Below are 20,156 nucleotides of genomic sequence, written 5' to 3' on the forward strand. Positions count from 1 at the left end.
AATAATAATTAAACAATTAATTATCATTTATTTATGGCATCTACAGTATATCTGCTAGAATTCTCTTTTGCACAATCTCAGTCTTGCTGTTTTTCTTTAACTTTTGTATAAGTGTGTATATGTACATACTGTATATAAAATATTTCACCACCTCACATAATAATACCATAAATATGAGCCTGTGATACCTTTAACCATTTTGTGTTCATTGTAGATTACACTCATTTTATTATTATTCTTTATGAAGGTCCTGTAGCACAGTTATATCTCTTGCAGAATCATTAAAGTGTCTATCAAGAATAAAAAGCAACTAAATTAAACAAACAGAACGATAAGCATAGAAAAATAAATACATAAATAAAGCCAGTACTATACCTTGATCAAAATATTCTGATCAGGGTAGACCTTGATAAGAATATGCACGTTACATAAATTTGTATTTTTGTATGTGAAAATTAAAATTGTATTATTTTGTGTGCCAAACTGCAAATGTACAGCACAGAATTAAAGCATTATGACAGTTCAGTTATCAAGATAATCACAGATGGATCAATAATCTATCTAGAAAGAAACTTAGAAAGAAATTCACATGTAACATGAATCAGCTTGTGGTCTTCCGCTATGATGTAATTAAAAAGCAGAACTTTTAAAAATGTATTCATATATTTTACCTTCAGTGCTATTAGAAACTCACGTTCCTGTGCTGTCACGCACTACATAGACGATCTTTGACCACGTGAACAGCTTTACAGGTGCACGGGTTATAGAGGCTCCGGAAGTGACGTGTGACGCTCACAAGACTAGACCGTACCATTCTGTGTGGACAGTAAATAGATGGACCCGGAGACGACAGGCGGACCTGTGTGAGGGACGGAGAAGCGCCGAAGGGTAAGAAACCGGGTTGTGTGTGGGACATATACCGAGAGGAGGTTAATGTGTGAAGAGGGTGAAGAGAGACGCTCCGGTCTGTTGGTTTGTTGGTGGGGTGATGAGGCTGTAATGTGCCGACCGGGGCAGCTGTCACTGAACTGCTGTCTAACGCGACGACTGGTCCTGAAAGTGTTTATGAATGAAATCAAAGCCTCAAATCGGCTCCCGGTCCTCAGCAGCTTTACCACCTTCACCTGTGGCTTCCTCACAGACGTGGTTTTAAGCGACGGGAGTCACACGGCAGGTATAGGTGAGGTTAGTGCTCTTATTCGCCGTCATTATGTAACCAAGTGCACAATCTCGTTAAATAGCGAGCTACAGAGAGCCTGTGTTTGACCCAGGAGAGGGAGGAAATTACAGGCTGCTGAGGAGAGGAGGTGAAATTATAGAGGCTGGTGAAGAAATGTTTGTTATTGAGTTCTCAGACTGAAGTTTTGTTTAGTTTAGTTTAGTTTTTTTTTTGACTACGTGGCTAAAGAGAGAAACAGATACAGGATGGGACAGGTTGGTGCTTATTTACTTTGAATATCATTTATTTTAAATTGTCATCTGTACACCACTAATTCCTCCCAGCCCTAATAATTATTTTTTACATATTCAATGAAAGTTAAATGAGCTTGTGGTTTGTTAATAATGTGATGGGAAATATGTGTAGCTGGTTTTGTTGGTCCTCACTAGAGTTAAGACTTCTGAGCATAGGGAGAATTGCAAGTCATGCTAATAAAAAAAGGGGATAAATGTCTTACAGCGGTTGATAGTAGCTGGTTAGGTAGGCCTTAATGCTTTGTGGCATAGATTCAAAAAGCTGCTGGAAACATTCCTCTCAGATACTGGTCATATTGCTACTGCAGATTAATGGGCTTCAGAGGTGCTCTATTATATTGACACTGAGATATATTTGAGTACAGTGAACTGGTTTGTGACACGGTGTGTTATTTTGGTGGAAGCAGCCATCAGAAGATGAGTGCACTGTGGTCATAAAGGGACGGACATAGTCAGCCACAATAAAAAGGTACGAACTGTGGTGAGTGTGGTAAATCCCACACACCCTTATACCACCACCGGCCTGAACCACTGATACGAGATGCTCGCTGAGTGGCAACTGGTGTGGTCTTCTGGTGCTGTAGCCCAGCTACTTAAAGGTGTTGTGCATTCAGAGATGCTCTTCTACATACTTTGGTTGTAACAAGTGGCTGTTTTAGTTACTGTTACCTTCCTCTCACCTCAGAGCTACCGGTTTATTCTCCTCTGATATCAGTGAGACATTTTCACCCAGAGATCTGCTGCTCACTTTGCAACCCTAGAGATGGTGTTGTGGGAAAATCCCAGGAAATCAGCAGCTTCTGAAATACAACAACAACAACACCAACAACCTATGTCGTGTTAAGAGTCACTAAAATCATCTTTCTTCCCCATTCTTATGCTCACTTTGAACTTCAGCAGAAATCAATGAAAGGTGAATGGCTGAAGTGACTCTGAACTGCTGTATAACGTGATTGTAGTTCATCAGTGATCTTTGTGTTGGTGCATGTCAGCCAGTTGGCAAGATGAAGGTTAATTAAATGCTGGATTTATTTATTTACTTTTAAAACTTTATCCATCCCTAAAGTAGAGCCTAAAGACAACCTTAGATCTCAATCAACTCACTTTAGTTTCTCCATAAAATTGGTTTAAGTGCAAAAAATGTTAACCAAAGTGCCTCACAGGCGTGCCCCTTAGCAGCTGTGGACACTGTTTGGATGTGTATTTGTCAGTAATTAATCGCCTCCCTCGTCAGCGCCCGTGTTGCCTAAAACTGAATCGGGACCAATCTGTGCCTAATAAACTGGCAGCGTGTGACTGAGTTTTAGATGGTGTGGATCTCTTACCCTGCACGCTCGCTCCATGAGCAGCGCAGCGGGAGCCATCTGACACAAATCAGCCGCCATCATTCATGTGTCTTTCATGATGTCACAACAGCGTTTGGGTTCTTCATTTGTGCCAACACGCTTTGACAGTCAGTCGGCGGCACAAGGCGTCGCACATTTGAGCCACGGCTGCTGTGGGCTGTCAGCAGCAGCAGCAGCAGCATTGTGTTCCACCCTCATTGTGCTGAGAGGGATGTTTCCAGTAAGTGCCCACATGTGTCACTAATGGCTTTGCCTCCCTTGTTACTGCTGCCTGTCTGTGGTGCAGTTACAGGTCACACTCGACACTAATCAGCCAAATGTGGTCCCCCCCCCAGGTGACTCCGAGCTGGAGACTGCACCTCTCAGGTGGTGTTACAGTGTCACATCTATACATGTGGGGCCAATCTACCATTTGAAGCTATTGTAGTATATTTTTTATGACATTGAAACTGCCACTAACATGCACCGGGTTGTTTTTCATTTCAACAAAGTGCACTCGCATAGGTGTGACGTGTAATTTCCTGAAAGACTTCCTGGAATTTTCACCTGTCTTGCAAGCTGTTGGTGGAACTGTTGTTTAAAGGGCTGTATGCAGAACAGATTAGCTGACTGATTAGTGAACTGACAGAAAATTAATATGCAGAAATTTTGCCTTCTGGCTTTATTCCTGTCTAATATGAAAAATAGAATCATCAATCAACTTTTTATGAAAAGAAGTGAGATTCTAACACACAGCTTTTTTTTATTGTTTGTAAAAAAACAAAACCAAAACAAACCCAAAACAAACAAAAACAAAACACATTAGGGAGCTATGTGATGTGCTACGTACAGCTAGTCCACCAACTGTTTATAAATCCACACCTGAAAGTTGTCCCAGGACATTTTTTTTTTTTGTAATTGGGATGTTTTTCCACAGCAAAAACACTGAATTCCTCCTTTATTATCTCTGAGATCAGGAATTGGCAGCTATTTTTTTCCCAAGGGGCCACATGAGAAACTGGGACTGTTGTGGGTGTTAGCAGCTCATTGGTGTGAACCTCCACATCAGTCCCAGTTTCTCATGTGGCACCTTGGGAAAAATTAACTGCCCGCCCCTGCTTTACATGGCTCGACCTTTAAATCCTGTCTTCTTAAAGACATCGGTCTCCACGGTTACAGTGTTGCATTACAGCAGGGCGTTTGTTTCTAGAGTACCTGCGCATCTGAGCTATTGAGTCCCGAGTGGAGTGGAGTGGAGCGTCAGCAGAGCATAATAAGGTCCCGATGCTGGCGCAGAGACAGGAAGCTGCATTTATGTAATTGACATGTGTAGCAGCAGCAGCAGCAGCGACGCAGCCTTGCAGCTGGTCTGAGCTCACTAATCCCAGCCCTGGAGACTCGCTTTGCTTGTTTGGGTCACATTTATATAGCAGCAGCTTCGGTGTCTTATCGGGCTTAATAAATAAGCTCATTGTTGTGTTTCGTAAGATGTAGCATTTAAAGTATTTTTTAAAAATTTGTTGTCAGCAGTGTGCTACCCCCAGTTATGAACGGTTATATACGTCTGGTGCAATTCCCAACATTGGAGAGGGTTAAATGTCTAAAGAAACTCGTCTGTCTTCATAAAAACTACATATTTAATCATTTTTGAGTTGTATGTAAGGCTGTGCACCAAAGAAGGAGAAAAGGATTTATATTGATTGGCCAGGCCGAGATATCAAGCTGGAAAGGATGTGCAGCAGATCAGGGTGATTAAGGATGGAGATGGTAATGGACTAACGAGTGAGGAGAGTGTGCTGAGAAGATAGAAGGATGACTTTAAGGAGCTGATAAGTGAATAAAATGAGAGCAAAAGAAGGGTGGGTGGAGGGACCTTGGTGGAAGTGCAGAGGATTAGTAAGGAGGAAGTCAATGTGCCTGTGAAGAGGATGAAAAGTGGTTGGTCCACATTACATACCTATCACCTGAGATGTCTGGGAGACAAGGCAGTAAAACTTTTGACCATGTTGATCCTGGAGAGTGAGAGGATGCTTGAGGAATGGAGAAGTGTAATGGTAACAATTTTCAAGAACAAGGTGATGTGCAGGGCTGTAGTAATGACAGAGGGATAAAGCTGATGAGCCCCATGTGGTTACAAATTGTGTCATGGGGGGGAGACACAAAGTTGCTCCATTCTGCAGAAAAAAGTGCTTTTACTCAGGGAAGAGTAAAAGCATTGCCCTGAGTGGAGAACAGTGGACAACAGCTAAGTGTAGATTAAGTAACACCTGCTTGGAAGCTTTAATTGCATTGTAACAGTATCCTGACAAGTCAGATATCTTAACTTCACCTGTCTCTCACCTGCTTTGCTCAATGTGTCTGCTCTGCTCTGTAGCATTCTTCATCATAATGCAGTGAAACAGAGCAGAGGAGAAACACTACAAATGTGCGGAAGTCACCATATAACAGTGGAGCTGAAATGAAGTGAGGGGGGAAAAAGCACAGAAAATTACACTTTTGATGCTCCTTGAAGTTACTTGATTCCCACTAGAGACAAGGTCTTTGGTTTCACTTTGTAAACTCCAGAGAAGACGTCCAGACTTGTTTTGCTTTTGAGGTCTTGGTTCCTTTTGATAGCAGTAGACTGTTAGAGCTCAGTCCTCCACTGTGGTCCTTCATCATCATCATTTTTGTCGCTATTTTTCTTATTTATTTATTTTCTATTTGTATTGTTTTCTAATATTTCTCTAATTCACCTTTTCTTCCTGTCCCTTGTGCTGCTGTAACGAGTGAATTTCCCAGAGTGTGGGATTAAACACAGTTTATGTCCTAATCTCTCAAATTTGTATTAAAAATATGATTTGTCGTGGGTTTGATTAGGTAACATGACAGAAAGCCTAACAGCTGTTAAAAATAGCCCTCACATTGCAGGCAGCGCAGCCATTGAAGAGCAGTTGAGTGGAAAAAGCCAAACAGCAAATGTTGGGCTAAAAGAGGGATATGAAGATGAATGTGTTACCGCCACCCCGTCACTCTCTTTCCCCACTCTTTCTGTATCCACTTACTTGCTCGCCCACCCTCAGGCCCTCTCCTCTTTTCCTTGCTTTCCTTCCTTTCTTTCTGAGTGACATTTCGGTAATAACAATGTCTGCACTCCACAGGCCCTGCCTCCATCCCATCCTTGGCCTGCTGTGCGCACACGCAGAGCGGGCACGCCTTACATCTATATCAGACTGTTAAATGCCAATAATGACGACTCGGCGTGGTTAAGGAAGTAATCATCTTCCATCTCCTGGGCTCGTCTGTCCCCGTTGGCATTAATGGAGTTATCGTTTGCCAAAGAGTTTATCTGACACACTCGCAGACGCCCTGCTGGTCAGCGTGTGTGAGGACTGGGATTTTATTAAGAAGTGGGTTAAGCCCTTTATATTTGGGCAAGGGTATTACAGTTGTGTGACCGTGAGGTTGGGGTGGGGGTAGATTAACGCAGCATTGCTGAACCCCAAGTGTGTCCAGACTCTGCTGCTAAAATTATGAAGAAATATGAAGTCAAGAAAACAGGTGCATTTGTCAGCTCTGTTTAAGTTTGAGACTTACTTAGAGGAGAACTGTTTTACAGAGTTTGATAAAAAGGCAGTCAGCACGACGTTTAATATCTGCACAGCCATCTTCGGTATATCCGTTGGTTTGTGTTCATGCATATAGGGCTGTGTTCATGCTAAAAGTGCACTGCTTTAAATGCACATCTCTCTTGTGATATGTATGCTAGCTGAGCTTCTATAATTACCACAGCCTGCAGCGCCTCATGGGGAGCATATTAACACACACGAGTGGAGGAGCAAGAACCAGAGCACATGCACAAGTCATACAGGCCGAGTGCGTTCGAGCACCTCCGACTGCTGATGTGTGCAACTTTAGAATAATGTATGAATAACAGCGATGCACAGCTACCCACGGATTACGTAACGCTCGCTCAATGCAACAGGAATAATTCCTCAAAATTGGTCGCAAAGTGCAAGTGTGCAGCAAACTCCACGTGAAGAACATTTCCACTAAATGATGACAAATGAGGCAAATTAGATGTTGAAAAATATTTATATTGATTTTAGAAAACAATGGATGTGTTTTTTCTTTCTTTAACTTGAACAGTGATGCATTGAATTAGCTGATCATCACCAAAATAATCAGCTGCACAGGGTTTGGGTCGCCATTGATGAAGAGTTGGACTAAACTGGGATGTCCTACTGATGGTGAATGGCAGAAAAATAATTTATTATTCATTTGATTTATTATATGGTTGATTTTAAATGCTTTTAAATGGAATATTTTTAGGTTTTAGGTGGAGATGGAACAATACCTGAGCCTTACCCTTAGCTTTATTGACTGATATCTGCCTACTGCCAAACAAGTTGGTATTTACCTATAGGAGTAGTCGATGTTTTTGCTGTTTTTTGATTAGAAACAATAAATAATTTGAAACGGTAAATAGCCTTTGGGCCCTAATTGCCAAGGTGTGAGAAATTTTTTTTCTAAAGAACAGAAATTGCGTATTTTGAAATAACAGGGCCGTGGTGGACTAAACATTGGTGCAGTCCTACTTTTACACTGTCAGTCTATCAGATTAATTAATCTGAAATGATATAATTGATTAAGTTGTGTTCAGGGCTGAAACCAAACGTCTGTGATAAATCAGGGTGCTTGGAAACATTTTACAGACTGGCGGTAGGCCATAAAGTCTCAAGATTATATCACAGGATTCCAGCGAAATTTGCGCTAATGATATTTTTGACGATACAGAAGAAAAAAACTGAAGGCTTTATCAGTGTTTGCAGCTCGCAGGCAGCAGCGTGTGTTAGTTCAACCAAAATGAAGAGCTTTTTCCATCCTCCTTTTCCAGTGAGCGTCTGTCACTGATCACCTAATTCAAAGTGTGAATCCGTTGCCATAAGGTGTCAGCAGCAGTGTTAGAGCTCAATATTAATAATGCAGTGTATGCACAAAAGCATCTTAGACAGTGTTTTCACATGAAATTTTAGCTAAAAGTACAGCGTGGCTGCTTAACCCTTTAGTTTAACAGAAAAGTAATTTAACCATGTAACTCTTCAGCAGCCTGCGCACATAATAAAATTCTACAAAAACAATTAAATGCGACTCCACACGCGGTCTCACTTTACCGCTGATGCATTTATTAAATTGTAATGTTTAATAAATGCATCAGGTGACCATCATCTGGTTGTAATGTCATAGATTAAATGTATTAGTGGTAAACAAGAGTGCAGGAATGTGGAATTTTCTCCCTTGCACTTTATTTCACATTCAGATGTGAATGTAACTTATATATATATATATATATATATTTATTTTGCACGGGTACTTTATGATGTCCGTGCTTTGCCCTTAAGTCTCCTCTTGCCTTTGCACAGCTGTGACCTCACTTCTTTTCTCTAACCTCTCACGCCACCAAGCAGCAGCAGCAGCAGCATCCTCTCCCAGCTGCACAGCTGTAATCTCAGACCACCACTGTCTGCCACCGACTGTAACCCTGCACTCTTTCCTCTTTTATATTCCTTCTAGGGAAGTGGGGTCTGAATGAACACAACATTGCTTCTTTGTGCGTCCCACTTCTGAAATTCTCTTTAAGTGAAATAATTAGAGGCAAGAAGGCTGGAAAACCTTCAAAAAGTTATGTTATCTAAGACTGGCTGCCGTGTTTGGTATTATGGCTTTGCACGCAATCCCACAAATCACGCTCGGGATTACCAGGTGCACGCTGTTGGGAGGGGAGGATGTGCTGCTACTCATCGTCATGATAAAGAGGGGAGGGGGCTAGCATAGATGGATTGTCAGCAGAATCCTGCGGGTGTGTTGAACGCTCATTGTTATGTAATTTCCACTCGGCACGGATTGGTCAAGCTGTGGGCTGTTGGTGGGCTGAGGATGTTAATCTCACAAGCATTATCTGCCTCCCAGAATCAGAGGCTGTTGTGGGCAGGATTCACTCATCCTCACTCATGCAGGCTTTGTAAATTTGACCAATCAGCATGGCCGGCTTGTTTCCTGTCATCCATCTTGGCCAAACAGGTTTGACCATGAATTGGGCTTCACTCAGAGCAGATCCTTTTTTTTTTTTTACAAGTCTTTTCTTTGATTCATCTGACATCCTCAGCACATTGAGCTGACCCTGGGCCGCACAAATTATGGGATTCGTAACCCCACCAAAAAAAGAATTTGGTGAAAGTGTTAACACTGGTTTTTAATAACAACCTTTCACACTACACAATCAGGCAGTTAAAGTCGTTTTGTTAACAATCCATACAGTGCGAAAGCATGATTGACGCCAAATTCCAGTCTGTTTGACCAGAGAGATCAGTCGCATCGGCGTGCCTGGACCCACTTCAGCAAACTGAAGAGGGGAGCTGGGATGTGGTGTAGCTGGACTCGGGCATGCCTGTGAAAATCATTGTGTTAATTAACAAATCAAAAAGGCACATGAGAGGGTTAAACACAATTAAAGCACAAAATGCATAAAATCATGAACCTCACTGTGCCCTGTGAGAGCAGCTTTCAACAGCTTCTATAAATGAGAATGTGAGTGCAGGATCATGGTACAAAGCAACCATGGGTAGTGTGAGTATACAATATAACTGAGTTACTACAAGAACTGGTGGAAAAAATGATTTAAAATGTTAGTTTGGGGGTTACTCTTTTTCTCTCTCTCATTCCTTTAAAAAAAAAACCAAAAAAAACCCCCCTCCAAATACTTAAAAATCTGCTTTTTAATCGGATTATTCCTAAACAGTGTTTTTGCAAAAGCTTGGTTCAGTGTCGGGCGAATCGGGTCATGCAGAGCTAATTATCCACCTCAGATGCGCTCCCACTCCTGTTTGGCTTTGACGTCTGATGCTCGCTCGCTGAGATTTCACTGGACAGTTGGCTCATACGGCTGCAGTCAGACACAGTTTACGCTCGGGAAGTTTGGAGGTTAAACACATTTGTATTCTCATATGCAGCTACAACGGGTAATGTTGAAAGGCTCAGGGTGCCGGTTCATGTGTGAAAACAGCTTTACTGTTACTCCACTGAGCTAATGATACCTGGAGCTACCTTGTATCACATATCTTTATTGATTTTTGTTCATAATGCATCACTTTGCTAATATGCTTTGAACGCGTCCTTCAGGTCTCCTGCAGTTTTACTGAAAATATAATGCTTGCATGCTCACCTACCCACAGGTGTAAATACTCTACACACAACTGTATATGTATAAAGTCAGTTGGTAACCAATCTCATGTCTCTCGTGTCAAATTTAAGATAAATTGAACCCCCAGTATTTGTTTGTTTATGCAAACCCATTCATCCCTCATCAGTCCAAACGCTGATATTCATGGCTTCATGTTATGTCCTCAGTATTAATGACGGCTCTGTTTAGGGTGAAGTCTACTTTTGTGGCTGAAACAAATATAAATTCCTGCTCAAGCTAAGTCTTTTTAAATATAAAGTTAAATATGTCTAGAGATGCGTACACAAGACTGAAGAAGAGGATAAATGTTTAAAGACTTCCCAAATAATAATAATAATAAAAAATGTGTTCATGAAAGGAAATGATGTAATCCTTGATAAAGGAGAAGTACATAAAGATTTTCTCTTTCATCTGCCGGGGAGCTGAACAATGCTTTTGTTCACTCTGCTTTTATGACAGGTGGTTGTTTGCTTAAGTGTGGAGGTTTTTGTGGCGATAGCGATGGGTTGCATTATTTTCTTTCCATGCACAGTAAGTAAATATGCTGAACTTTGATGGAAGTGTTTGTCTGTAATCATAGCTGTGTGTGCGTGTCTGTGTCTGCGCTGGCAGGTTGAAAGGTAAACCGCTGTAAGCTTATGTGCGCGATGCTGCTTTTTCTCTTATTAATGTGGAGGACACAGGAGCTGTCAGTGCTGCTGTTCCCCTGCTGGTGAAATAGTAATGAGTGTGCATAACAGAGGTGAGCCAGTGTGGTTTACAGCTCCGTCGCACTCGGAGGCAAAGCCAGGACACACATGGAGCGCCGACCGGCTCCTCGTGTGTGCCGGTGATGGAGGCGGAGCAGGAGGCAGCTGCAACCGCTGGAATGAGGTTAACTGAGAAACGGAGGTCAGACTCTGTGAATTTATTTGCTTTGGAAATTTTGAAGAGGTTGTCTAAGTATTCAAAACGTCTATAAACTGAGGAAGAAAGAAACTGGACAGATTGTTATCATTTACTGTTCTCGCTGTGCAATCAGCGGAGGGAACATACAAAAATCTGAGGGATGGGAAAATGAGTTGTTGTTTTTAGTTTAGATGCATTTAAAACCTTTACCTAGCTTGAAAATTTGGGTTATTGTTAATTAAGGTTAGATATCCCAAAATTTTTAATACATAAAAATATTAATTTCACAGTACTCGATACAGTTATAGATCCAGAGGGCAGATTCTTAATCATTAAACTATCTATACTTGATAAAAAGCTATGTATTGCAAGTGTATATGGTCCAAATGTTGATGATCCCTCATTCTTTCACGGTTTTTTCAGTGCACTCTCTGAACACTTAGATGGCACACTTGTTCTTGGAGGCGACCTCAACCTTGGACTAAATGAAGACATGGATAGGCTCAATACAGCGGGAACTCAGCGTAATTGGCAGTCCACAAATATAATCAAACATATATGAGCGACTTTGGTCTTTGCGATGCATGGCGCTCCCTTCACCCCACCAGTAAGGAATATACTTTTTTCTCACATGTCCATCACTCCTACTCTCGTCTGGATTATTTTTTGGTCAGCAGCTCACTGCTGAACGACATTTCAGACACTGAGATTCACTCCTATAGCTGTCAGCGATCATGGTCCTGTATCTTTAACACTAATGCACAAGAATAATACTACGCCAAGAAAAAACTGGAGATTTAATATATCACTACTTAAAGATGAAGACTTTATTAAATATTTTAAAAAAGAGTGGACTTCATATTTGGACTATAATGACACTCCCGAAACATCAGCTTCTGTTCTATGGGAAGCAGGGAAAGCTGTGATGAGAGGTAAAATAATTTCTTTCTCATCACATAAAAAGAAAAAAGAAAACAAAAATATTCAGGAATTAGAAAAAAACATCAAATCACTAGAAGAAGCCTACGCGTCCCACCAAGATCAGGAAACATTGAACAAAATACGCAAAACAAAACTAGAATTAAATGAGATAATTGATAAAAAAACAAAATTCTTAGTACAAAGACTACGCCTACAAAATTATGAACATGGTAATAAATCCGGTCAATTTCTAGCAAACCAGCTAAAAATAAATAAAGAAAAAACAACTATATGTGCTGTTCAAGATTCATCTGGGAACACAATATATGATCCGATACAAATAAACAACATTTTCAGGGATTTCTATAAAACGTTGTATTCACCACAAATAAACCCATCTAAAAAAGAAATTGATCAGTTTTTGGACAACATAACTCTTCCAAAATTATTGGACACTCAAGCAATGGCACTGGATTCACCACTGACACCAGGTGAACTCCAGGAAGCCCTGATAAGTATGCACAATAATAAGGCTCCAGGTCCAGACGGCTTTCCTGCAGAATTCTACAAAGAATTCTGGTCGATTCTAGCACCAGTTTTCTACAGAACGTTGTTGGAAATTAAAGAAAAGGGCAGACTTCCATCAAATATGAATTCTGCAAACATTAATCTCCTGCTAAAACCAGGCAAAGACCCTGTATATCCCTCAAGCTATCGTCCAATATCCCTTATAAACGTAGACCTTAAAATAATCTGCAAAGCTCTCTCAAAGAGACTGGAGAAAATAACCCCCCTCTTAATTCATCCTGACCAAACTGGTTTCATAAAAGGTAGGCACTCATCAACAAATACACGTAGATTACTTAATTTGATAGACTACTCATACAGTAAAAACCTAGAAACTACAATATTCTCTTTAGACGCAGAAAAAGCATTCGACAGAGTTAACTGGAAATTTCTATTTGCAACTTTACACAAATTTGGTTTTGGATCCTCTTTCATAAACTGGTTAAAAATATTATATAATTCCCCAACAGCTTGTGTTAGAACAAATGACCAGACATCCTCCAGCTTCTGTCTCTTGAGGGGCACCAGGCAGGGATGCCCACTCTCCCCTTCACTGTTTGCAATTTTTATTGAACCACTAGCAGCAGATATCCCAAAATTTTAACTTACGTACTTGTTTTGACTCCAGAACGGCAAAAAGAAAAATAAATGAAAAATTCTGTGGTAGGAATAATCTCCCATAGATCTGAACGTTTACATTTTGGACCTGATAAGTAGAAGAACTAAGAATCATCTTTGAATAGAAAGTAAATGTCGTTAAGAAAGTATGTCCTCATATGGTGCAGTGAGTTTATTTTACAGCTTGACATGATAGTCACTATTGTTTACCAAGGTATGAAACACTGTACTAAACTGAATCAAGTAATAGGCCGCAGGATGTGAGGAGGTTGTAATAAATATTGAATACAACTTTACAAACAAAACCCCAAATATTCTCTAGTTACGTCTTTATTGATTTTTGTTTGTTTTTGTCCTTCTTTATTTCTTCCATTTGATATCCTGTACTCTGAAAGATTTCATGATCTTGTTTTAGATTTCCTTAACTAGGGGCTTCACTGATATGATAAAAGTTATCACAAAAGTCAATAAACGATAACCCACTTATGCATTTTAAACAGTTTTTGCTGTGGATTTTGGTTTTTGGTGGCGATCAATCAAGGCTAGACACCACAGATCTGATCATTTGCCCTTGAGACGAAAGTCATCACCATAACCTCACTAACTGAAATACGCTTTTTATTTGTTGGACAGAAGAGTACTTTTTAAAATGTTTTAACATAATTTGTAGCAAGAATAAACTTAACTGTGCAGCTACATGACAAGAGGAAAAAATGCAGTGTGTTGTAAAATGTGCTCATTGAAAAATGCTGTAAATGATTTTGAACTTTGTGCTCGGCCGCACAGTGTCCAGCCTTGGTGGTTAGCACTGTTGCCTCACTGCAAAACGGTGCTGAGTTCAATTTCACCATCACGCCAGGGTCTTTATGTGCGGAGTTTGCATGTTCTCCCCGTGTTTGCGTGGGTTCTCCTCAGGTTCTCTGGCTTCCTCCCACAGTCCAAAGACATGCAGTTAGTGGGGTTAAGTAGAAATACTAAATTGCCCATAGGTATGAATAGGGCTGTTCGATATAACGATATATATGGATGGATATAAAAACGTCTATCGTTTCATTTTACGCTATCGTTTGTTTAACTCTTTACGGCAATATTTTTTTCATCGTTTTGATGGTCACTGTAGTGGCTATATTAATTAAAGTTCTCTCTTTCTCTTATATTTAATATAACCACACTACAGACGGACAAGCGCCTGTTTTTATGGGTTGTCATTAGCAACAACGACGGTAAAACCACCGCATGTCCGCTTGTTTATTTTCCACATAAACCTTTCACAATAAAGCTCAAGATCCTGTTGAGAATTTTCAAAGTAAACGCAATCACGTGAAAAAGTATGCAGAGTATTGACGGATGAAAAGCAAAATAAGAGCCGTCAGGTGCTAAAAAATAAACCTTAGACTCAAACGTTAGAACAGGCTTTTCCCCGCAGCACGCCGTGCAATAATTACTCATAAAGAAAACGGCGGCCGTTACAACCTATGTCTAAAAATGTGTCGTTTCATGCATCTGTTAAAACACTCGACTCCAGGTACAAGACGCCTAGGTGGAAACAATGCACCTACCCGAGATTCACAGAATTTACAGAAAATATTAAATTTTTTGTGATTTATATCATTATCGGATGATAGATGTTTTATATCGGGATATGAGATTTTGGTGATATCGCACAGCCCTAGATATGAATGCAGGAGTGAATGTGAGAAGAAAAGTGGAAGCGAATGAATGAATGAATGGATTGATGGATTTTGAACTTGTTTTTGAACTTGTTTTTTTCTGTTCAGATTCATACTGGAGGCATTATGTGTGTGTAAATAAAAGCTTTAACAATTTGTGATGTTAGTGGAAGTTGAGCTCCCCGGTTACGTTAGTAAATTAGCATTATAATTAATCATTATTATTTTCTCCATTTACTGCTGTCTGGTTGTCTTTCTCCTTTTTCCCCCTCCTTTGTTTGCTATCAGAAGGATAACTCCTCTTTGTTTCCATTGAGTGGGTTGCAATGTTGTCATGAGGTTTGTTTAAACAGAATCATGTAAGCTGCTTGGAACAGGAGTGAATGGAGCCAGGTGGGGCCCCCTTAGGGAGGTCAGGTCTGTCCTACAGCCACTGCAGACTCTGCACATTGCCACTGCTGAGGATTAAAGTTTGTAAGCATTCGAGGCGCCCCACATTGACCTGGGTGTCTTTAAAGGTGAATTTGTGCTTCAGTTTTCCTCTCACTTGGCTGTGGATGATTTATCCCAAACAGTTATTAGAAAAATAAGCTAGGAGCAGATGATATGGAAGAAGGCACAGTTTCATGTTGCACTTCACTGACCCACTGCAAGTTGAGCTGGTGAAGAAAGCTAAACTTGCTGTAGTCACTGAAGAACTCAGTTGTTGTTGCTGTGATTATTTAATGCAAGTCAATGTAATGAAAGGCTAAGAAATACTCCAGTATCACTGAGAGTGTCCAAACCTTTGACTGGCACTGCAAACGGTCAAACAAAGTTGTGTTAGGAGTAGAGCTGGGCGATATAAGATTTTTTCATATCACGATATGTTTTTTTTTTTTCCATTTCAGGCGATAACGATCTATCACGATATAAGCCAAATAACTATATTTGTAAGATTTAAATGTGCCGTTGCTCACAAGTAAAATGTGAAATAATCAGCAGCTTGTTTTGATATTTAAATATTTATTTCCCATAATAAGTTCAACAGGGTAGATGTACTTAAGGAACATGAGACTTTTTCAGATAAATAAAGGCAAATATTGCAAACTACACAAAAGGCAGCCGCTAAAGTGTTTAAGTTTCAAAATAGAACAAACGAAACAGACTAAATTGTCAATTCCACTTAGAAACAAAATATTAATTCTAAAAATAAATCTTAGTTTGTTTTACAGAAGAACAGACAAAACTGACTAACTTTTGTCAATATCAAATAAACTGAGAACTAAAAGGAAATTCTCAATCTCTCCTTGTTGTATAGCTGAGCTTTTCAAACAGTTTTAACAGTTACTTTAGTCTGACAAAAGCCGAATGACGAATTAGCGCTTCCAGTCAGAGATTGAGCATGCACCGCTTTATTGTATTTCCAGACTTGCTTTCGGCACAATTTACAGTGCGCGCTACTCTGTTTTTTGTCAGACTTGAAATAGCCGAAATACCTTCACACTACGGAACTTCTATGGCTCTTCCGTTCGACAATCTCTCCGGCATTGGAACCATCATCTGTTTTCTCTTCGGTAACCTTCGGTCACGCTCTCGGTTGATTTTTCTCTAGTCGGCACACTCATTTCCTCCATTACCCGGCGGCACGGCGGCTGGCTGCTTCCCAAACAAATACACATGTGCGGCTTGGCACTTGTGCTGTACGTAACAAGTCACGTGACGTGACGCTGCGGCTGTGATTGGTTCGGCTCTGCGCTACTTAATTTGGATTGGCTGTTCTTTTTTTTTTTTTTTTTTTTTTTTAAGAGGACAAGAGCGGTGAGGTCTATCGCAATAGTTTAATTTTTCTATCGAGAAAAAGTTATTTCGCAATACATATCGTTATCGTTCTATCGCCCAGCTCTAGTTAGGAGTAAAATTTATGTTGAACCTTGGTAAAGTACTGTGCATTGCTTTGATCTACATGGTGCAGTCTTGTACTTGTTGAATTTTTTTTCGAATGACTTTATCATTGTAACCTTTTTATTTGTGCTTCATGCATTGCTGAGATGAAAATTGTGAGCATTTCAGGAGAAAACCTGAACCAAAAGTTTCAGTTTGAGGAACATTAACATTAAAATGAATTCAAGACTTATTAGCAAAGTTAGATGGAGGAAATTAAATGAGACAATTATTTTAAATGTAAAGGCAAGGTCTGATTTTAGCCTTGACTCACAGTGTTTTAAGTTTTTGTGCTGCTTTGTGGTGTCCTTAAATACACCACAAAGCAATTTGAATTTATGTCTCAATAAATCTACGGGAACATATCACTGCTCAAACAGACACAGAGGCTTTCAATGGCTGTAATCATGCTATGACTTTATAACTGTATTTATTATAAAGCTCCAAAAGTGTAGGTTGTGTTTTTGTGGGAAAAGACATTTCAACTTATATTTTTTACCATTATTTACTAGAGGATTTTATAGAAGACATGTCTTAAACTCAACTGAAGCAGCGGATTTAAGACTTTCTGTTTCGGGATCTTTCTGGCGTGTTTTTGTAATTCAGTTTCAGCTTTAGAGCAGAGTTTGTTGTCCCCGCTAAACAAACAGAGCCAAAATTTTATTCCAGCCCCCCGTTGATACTTGAAAGTCCCTTTTTGTCAATATTTAACCAGAACTCTTGTGTATCTTTACCAGCACAGCAAGAATACCTTTCACTTTCTCTCTCCCGTCGGGGGCGGGATGACTGCTTGACATATCACTTATTAAACCGTGCATCACAAAAGTGCAGTTTTAACAAATCCAGTAGTACACACTCACCGTTCCCTAATGTCAGAGCTTACATCCACAGCCATCTGCACCGTGACTCATTTCACTGTCATTACACGCCATTTATAGGCAGTGTTTGGACGCCTCTGCCTCTATTTGCCCCAGGATACCAGGCTGCCTCCTCTGGCAGGGACCCCTGCTGGGGTGTGGCTTTACGATAGAGATTGGACAATGCGGCTCCAATATCCCAACCCCCACCCCCCCACTCTCAATGCATCATTACATTCCTGCTGCCCTTCCCCAGCATCCTCTTCCCCAGAGGTTTGGGCCTGAAACAAGAGCACTCGGGGGATCATCTGTTCCCCGAGCTTTTCCTTTCACCCGCAGGCCTCCCTCTCTATCAGTCTTTTTTGATGTACTCCCTCTGGCTGCAGTCAGTGTCAGTCTGTGCCATTTCCTCACACACAAACTCACAGACAGATACACCACCGCTACTTGTCTTTGCCCTAGTTGCACCTCCTTCCCTCAGCAGTCTGGGGAAAGGGGGGTGCCGTTCTCATCTGGTGACTCATCCGTTGAGTTGATTTATTAATGTCACTGTGGAAATGTTGCAGTTGGCAGCGTTTCCAATTGCGCATCATGCTTGCAGTGCATTGTCCTTATTTAAGCCTTTAAAGCGGAACATGTTGCTCGCACGAACCCCGTTTTCACCGCTCTGTGTGTGTTTATGCTGCAGGTGAGAAGCTGAATCCAGTTCCCGCTCTGCAGACCTCTGAGATGGTCAGAAACCACCTGACAGGTCAGTAAATGAACACACTCACATACATGCAAAGTCACAAGCATGTGCTGACCAGTGTAATGCTGAAGTGATGGTGCCCACTGAGGGGAGGGTGTCAGAGACTGTGTGAGACGATAGATGATCTTTTGGTGAGAGAAAAGAACAATTCTCCTGACGTTCTGACCTTTTTATTTTCTCTCTGACTATCGTAGTTTTTCAGCCCTGAAGCTATTAAACCCCTACTGCTGTAAGATTATTCTTTTTATTACTATTATTATTACATTTTTTAGCATTTTGTGCCTTTGTTACTTAGGGAAGTGTAGAGTGGATAGGAGCGAGAGAGTGAGTGACACGCAGGTAATTGCCTGGCCTTTGCAGTAAGGACTTCGGTATGAAACTGTGTCCTGAGTTCTTTGAGTGGACTTTTTTTTGCCATCTTGTTTACCTGGGTATATGTAGATACTCAGTAATTTTTTTTTTTGCATTGTTATTGCCTGTAGAATAACTAATTGATACATTTTCTAATAATTTCAGCTGTAGATTTAGGTGTTTTATGTAAATGAGGAGAGCATGCATAAAGCCTCCTGTGCAGGAACCTGAAGTTAAACTGTACTGGAACAGTTATTATGTAATATAGAGAAAGAGCAGCAGTGCAGAGCATTTACACCCCGTGCTAGTTATAATGGTCATAATGATTCGATAACTGAAGTCACATGACCACAGTTTACAGGAACATTTCTGACTGCTTGTGTGGTTTTATGTGTTCATAGTGCAGCTGTGTATGTGTGTGTAATGAATGGGATGTGACCTCATTTAACTGTAATTCTGTAGGAGAAAATCACAGAGGTGGTATTGGTACACTGTAATGTCCTTATTCAGTGTCTTTACTGTTCTTTACTGAGTTTTCCTGATATTTTGAAGTGCTGCTTTCCAGTGATGGCTTCTAGAAGGTGACTGAGGAAGTGGAGCAAGCCTGGCCGTCGGATCTGTGTGGAAGATATTAATCAGGGTTATTCACAAGTTATTATTTTGTGTTGAAAGCTCAAATTATACTTCTGTGCTTTCAGCTAAATCTCATTCATCAACACTGATCACCTCTTCCTTTATCTGAGGCCAAAGAGAGAAGGAAAGTGGGTTGATATGAGTGGGTTGATATTGATGTGTGTTTCATAGAGTTCTGTTTTATTGCTAGATATTCATATAAAGACATTGCTTTTAATCCGCACTGCTCCCTGCTAAGCTGTGATGCTGCTGATATTTCTCAATAATCCCAGGGATCTTTTCTACTCCATATTCTTATAAACGCAGAAAGACTGGGGGAAAACTTACCATTTAAACAGTAAAAATACTTTGTAATGGAGAAATTGCAAATTTAATGAAACACACTGGTGAAGTGTGTTTAAGGTGGTCCCTAATTTCTTTAAAAACACTTTTTTGTTAGAGATTATTTCATCTTGACTTCAGTTTAGTTAGATTAACTCATTTATTTGGTTCTTATAAATGTTCTACTGCTGTGCTAATTGTGACCTTCAGCAAACCCTTCATGCTATTTAAAAGCCTGAAAAATAAGAACATGTGTTGTTATTTGACACTGGCGCTGCAGAGGGATTAATTTCCACCGGACGTGATTGCAAAGCAAGATATTTTGTCCCAATTTTCTTTTATGAGGGGGGTGGGGGGCAGTATTTCATGACAAATAGATAGTCCTCACTGGATCCAGCCTGCAGACATTTGTGATTTTGACACAATTGGCGTGAAAGAACTGATTTGGTACAAAAGGATTTTCTCCTATGCCGAAACAGTTTGTCCTACTTACGGAGACGCCACCGCAGCCTAACCTTCTGTTCCCAGCTGGTGCTGCTTTGAAATGCACGCCCTCCTCCTCCTCCTCCATCTCTCTTCCTCTGCTTTCCTCTTCATCTCCATTTGCACCTCCTCCTTTCTGAGTCTGTGCAACAAGCCCCG

General features: G+C 40.5%; 1 protein-coding gene across 4 annotated transcripts in view; it reads left to right on the plus strand.

The window, feature by feature from the left end:
• The first annotated feature begins 789 nt into the window (after positions 1-789).
• Positions 790-20,156, plus strand: part of si:ch211-45c16.2 (mitogen-activated protein kinase kinase kinase 13) — a 39,127-nt gene continuing 19,760 nt past the window's right edge. For 2 of the 4 annotated variants that reach the window (XM_014332399.2, XM_005918302.2), the window contains exons 1-2: positions 790-888; positions 18,150-18,212. The gene's annotated coding sequence lies outside the window, so the exon portion shown is untranslated. The other 2 variants (XM_042219174.1, XM_042219173.1) reach the window with 2 other exon arrangements.

The sequence above is a fragment of the Haplochromis burtoni genome, unplaced genomic scaffold, assembly GCF_018398535.1.
Source record: "Haplochromis burtoni strain Fernald_Lab_line unplaced genomic scaffold, NCSU_Asbu1 Contig_29, whole genome shotgun sequence".
NCBI classification, from domain to species: Eukaryota; Metazoa; Chordata; class Actinopteri; order Cichliformes; family Cichlidae; genus Haplochromis; species Haplochromis burtoni.